Source organism: Atractosteus spatula (genome assembly GCF_055471065.1).
Source record: "Atractosteus spatula isolate fAtrSpa1 chromosome 10 unlocalized genomic scaffold, fAtrSpa1.hap1 SUPER_10_unloc_9, whole genome shotgun sequence".
In the NCBI taxonomy this organism is placed as follows: Eukaryota; Metazoa; Chordata; class Actinopteri; order Semionotiformes; family Lepisosteidae; genus Atractosteus; species Atractosteus spatula.
This window is the reverse complement of record NW_028296629.1, coordinates 843,984-849,292: the sequence shown is the minus strand read 5'-3', so window position 1 is coordinate 849,292 and position 5,309 is coordinate 843,984. Positions and strand designations below refer to the sequence as shown.

The 5,309-nt window shown below is 39.1% G+C and overlaps 1 non-coding gene across 1 annotated transcript; it reads left to right on the top strand.

Moving 5' to 3' along the window:
• Positions 1 to 371: 371 nt before the first annotated feature.
• Positions 372 to 445, top strand: trnah-aug (transfer RNA histidin (anticodon AUG)). The gene has a single exon. It is a non-coding gene; the product is annotated as a tRNA-His (tRNA).
• Positions 446 to 5,309: the final 4,864 nt, after the last annotated feature.

Here is a 5,309-nt window from a genome sequence, read left to right as displayed (position 1 = left end):
CTTTCTGAACGCAGATGTCTCAGAGCGGTGTGTCCAAGTAGCTGTTAAAGGTGATGGTTATCTTGTCACCATAGCTTCGTTGGTTAAAGCACCTTTCTATTAAACAAAAGAACCTATGTTCAAATCCCAGCCGTGTATTTCTTCCTATCTTGTAGTATAGATCTTACCATTTTGGGCACTCACAAAGGGCTTGATTTCGTTAAATGCATGTGTTCATTTCCTTTCTGGAAAACTTGTTTTTTGATGAAATTCACACAGCTTGCGAAACATGAAATTCAGTTCTTGGTTATCAGTGCAGAAGAAATATTACCGGCTGGCAAAAAGAACGGTAAGAGATTTTTTTTTGATTCGAGAAAAGACTCCACCAGTCAGTCTCTGTGGTGCAATCGGTTAGCGCGTTCGGCTATGAACCGTAAGGTTGGTGGTTCAAGTCCACCCAGGGACGTGGTTTTTTTTGCGATGTAAACATTGTTTTTGCATAGGTCGATTGGATTTCTCAGCTAAACCATAGCCATTTTAATATTTGTAGGAGATGCGACTGTTCAACACGTGTCAAAAATGTCCAATAATGCCCAACATCGCAACTCCCCAGAAAACCATATTCACCCAAGGAAAATGATCGTCTAATCGTCATTTATACTCCCCTCACATCCTCTGCTGAAATATTTTAAAAATACAACGCAGATTTGTTTGAGAGCTTGACAAGCATTGTTTTGTTAGCACTGTGCATCTGGATTTTGATATTTTGACATATTTACCCTAATTTTAAACTGTAAATACTGTACAATCTGTTGTAATTGTGTTGTAATATTAAAATATGTTAGCTGAGGATGCAAAGGGGTGAAAGGGAAAGGTCAGAGGGTATAGTAACAACAAGGTTAGGATTGGTGGAGGTGGTAGGGGTGTTGATGGTTTTTCTCTGTAGAGGATGATTGAGTTTTTTATCCTTCTCTGAAGTGAGAAACTGGAAGAGTTGGGAGTTGAGAGATCTGATGAGGTTAGTTATAGAAGGAAGTTGATGTGGAGCTGTTAGCCGTAAGAATTCCTTAATGTCTTTGATGTTGTCATCAAAGATAAACTGCAGTCAGCAAAGATAAAAAGAAAATGATCTTTGCATACTGCCTTGTCTTTCTCACACCTGAAGAAGGCTCCACGGCCAACACGTTGTGTTTCCTTTCTTCTCTTTTCAGCATGGAATAACCCTTTACTTGTTCCTTTGCAGCCTACGCATGCTGACGCAGCTACTCACCTGATATTTAAATTTCCTATAATCACAAATATGAATGTCTACTGTGGGTATTTTTTCCATGATTATTTATTCTGTCATTGAAGCATATTTTATGTCATACCGAAGTGTCATAATCACTGAATTTTTTTTTTCATTTAGAAAGTAAGAAAATGATAAATCACTATGAATTGCATTAAGCCTGTTCTGATCTAGATTGTCTATATACTTTAACATGCCATGTTCACAATGTCACAACTCAGAAATGCAACAGTGAAGTGTTGTAATTACCAATGTACATAGTGTCGGAACATTGAGATGTTTTGATAATGAGGAAGGAGGGACATGCCATGTTCACAGGGTCATATTTAAAAAAATGGCACAGTAAAATTTCCTAAAGTTCAGGATTTTGATAGTCTGTTCCATTGTCTCTCACACCTCAGTGTCAGAATTTTTAGATGTTTTTATAACCAGGGGGTAGGTTTATAGCAAGAAGCAGAAAGTGCCATCACCCGTTGCTCATCCTCGGTTAACCATATATTCTCATATGCCATGTTCTAGACGTCCCATTTATATTAAAAAGTTCTTGTAAAATGCAAGATTTTAAGACTTTTTATGGTCAGAAGGCAAGGTCGTGGTAAATATGCAGAAAGTGCCTGTGAACTTCTGTTTTGTCTTATTTACTTATTGTGTTTGTGTTACTGTGAGTTTTGAAAATTGGTTTACAATTTTCTGAAATGTGTTTCACACAAAAATGTTATTTGGATAGTCACTACTTACATATTCCCATTTACTGAGGATAAATACAGTAATCCATCCCGATTAGTACTTTTAAAAATTACTGTAAAGAGCCATCTACAGGCGAAAGGCGGCATAACATCACAGCAGCAGCATTTAAGGCAGAAGAAGAAGCTGGCGAATAAGAAGCCAGCTTCAGCCTCGTTAATGCAATACCATTGGGTGAAGTGGAAAAATATTTCTTGCTCTGAATCCTAACATTTTTATAGGAGGTGTTCTAGTACTTCTTGCCTCAGATAAAATTGCCAATACACTTATTTCTACTCCATCAATAGCAGCAGCGTTATCGGTACTGAGTCCTAAATGTACGTCCTGTCATCATATAAAATGTCAAAAGTTTCAACTGCATTCAACTGATCAAAGTTCTCTTCGATGACAGTTATAATTTTATCTAAAATACATCCGAAACAAATTTGCACTGTTTTTTTTATCCAGAAGAGCATCATCATGAGACTCAAAACATACCTGTTTTTTCTTCTTTCCAGGAGGAAGGATTGTTCAGATGCAAACATTGGTCCAAAATCAATGTACTCTCCTATCGCTGTTGCTTCTTTAAATCCTTCATTTGAACGTCGATATTGAGGGATGATATCGTACAAATTGTGGTTTTCTTTTAAAGCAAATTATATTAAAGTATGAGCCTCTGTTATACTGTAGTTGTCTTGGAAGTTTCGAAAGGTATAATATACCCCCTTGTGCCCTCAGCTAAAATATGATAAAATACAACAAAATTTATTTACATAGAACAGCACTTATGGTTACATGTATATTAAAATTAAGATAAATATACAAAAGTATTAAAATACAAATGTACAGTCCTAACATAATCATGCTGTCCAACTGTCTTTTTTGCTTGTCAAGTTCTCCAACAAATCTGTGTCGTAATTTTAAATATTCTAACTAAGGATGCATCAAGAGCATAAATGAATTCTTCTGCCAGCCGTTCAGTCCTTGGCTGAATATGATGTCCTTGAATGTTGGTCATTATTGGCCATTCCCAGTGATATTGACTTACATACTTAATTGTTTAACAAAAACATTCACATGTCTTGCAAATATCAAGTGGGTTAAGGTTTTGCTAAGAAATCCGAATAAGTAGAGATGAGGTTTACATTGCAATAATGAGAAGTGCATTTCTGGGTGGGCTCAAACCACTAACCTTTCAATTAACAGAGACTCACATGTGTCCCTTTTCTCCATTTGCAAGCTTAAAAAAAGAAAATAATGCTTTTTTCTTACCAGCCTGCGATATACAAGGCAAGATTTGTATTTCATCTTTCACAAGCTGTATGAATTTCATGAAAAGCAAGTTGTTCCAGAAAGAAAATGAAAACTTGCGTTAAACAAAATCAAGCTGTACGTAATCATCCATAGTGATTCATTTTGTAAGACAAGCACTGCTGGGATTTGAACTCAGCATCTCCTGTTTTAAGAGGAAAGCATGTTAACCAAATCAGCCAAAGTGCCATCAATGGATCAACACCATGTCTGAGTCAGTGATTGCAGCTGACTGTCACTGGAGGACAGTTCATCGTTCAACAAGTCAGCCTGCATAATGAGGGGGAAGAGACTGACTTCTGTGATGCAGTATCGACAAATACTAACCTTCTGTCCAACTGTTCTCTGCTGCATTCTGGATTAGCAGGTAAATATTGGTTTCCATGAATGTGTAGGGGTTTTGTGTATTTACTGGGACAATTATTAATTGTAGCAGTAAGTCACAAAATGATTCTTTGATGGCTATTAGAAAACCGACCTTGTGAGTTAACTCATTAACGCACACACACAGATACTAATACACTTATTAATACATAAAATGTGCATATAAACATAACAGATCTTAAGAGTGTGGGTTAGCAGAATACAAAAGGTATATATTAAATCATGAAGAGTTCCAAACCAAGAGGGACATACATTCAGTATACCATTCATTTAGACTGTTTCGTAAATGAACTGGGATTACAACTTCTACACTAGATACTCAAAAGCAAGTACATCACTCATAGGTATTAGATTGATATCAATTGTGGTTGAGGTAACAATTGAATTCTCGAACTGTAATGCAGAATGTTGAATACTCATCCGATCTGTGTGGATTCAGATCTCCCGCGGACACAAAGAAGTAGTGGCAGGCTGTTGCTGTGTGCAATCGGCACTCTCTGGCTCGGTGCCAGGCAGTGGCCGGTGCGGCTGGCGAGAAGGAGAGGAGGGAGAGATTCCTGCTGCGATGCGCTGCTGATGCTCTTTGAAGACCGGCTAGTTAGTGTTGGCTGAAACTAGCAGAGCTTGTGCATATGGAAAGTGACTGCGGGTCCAAGCCAGTCACACTCTTTAGATGGGAAGAAGACCAGTTCGTTCCCGATGTAGCGCTAGCCCTGAATCCTGAGATTCAGCTGTCGACAGTTCCGACCGTAGTTCACTCGTTGATCAGGCGAGCTTTGGCGGTGGAGTACCGGTGGTTCACGAGGCTGTCAGCTGGGCTAACCTTGGGCAGATCTTTTTGTTAGGGGCACCTTCTGGGCATTGTGCTGCCTGTTTTATCTGGAGGAACTACGGTAGTTCAGTGGCTTAAAGTTCCGCGGGCATTCGAGACCCACGTGGGGTTACCCTGCCCTACCAGTTCCTGATTGGCTGATTGAGGTGGAGGATGAGTAACAGTGACCTCTGACCTTAGGGTTGTAAACCTTGGGATGAGCCTCTCCCATGGAATCTCCCAGACAGTAAGGCGCCAGAGATGACCATTTATTAGGGTGGCTGGTGAATCTCAGCCTTGGGAGCTGTTCCTTATCAGGAAACTCTATCAGCTAGCAAAACACCTTAAATGTGAACCAGATGGAATGGCCTCTCTGTATCCAGCTGCACTGAGATGAGGGAGAGAGGGACTGGCAAGGGAGCAGCAAACTTAATTCCTGTATTTTAAATACGCCTTGCCGCTACATAAGTGTCCTTAGAAGAAAAATATCTTCTATGATAGTGGTACAGTCCATCAAACCCCTCCTATAGCCTTTCAAAGAGAAAAAAAAAAACTGACAACAAAGTATGTCTATGTGTGGTAATCAACCAGGTCTTACAAACATTCTTAAACCCTTCCACCTCCTTTCACTGCAAATGATTTGTACATGTTAGAAGGTTAATTTTGGCTTCTGATATTATGGTGGATTAAGAGTCCTGAAATCTTTGTAGAAGTACAAAGATGAAAGAAAGGGCAGTGTAATCATGGCCAAGAAAAGGCAAATGTTGGACTATCTGCTTGGATTGAATGGAGCAAAACGCAGGCAACTCCTTG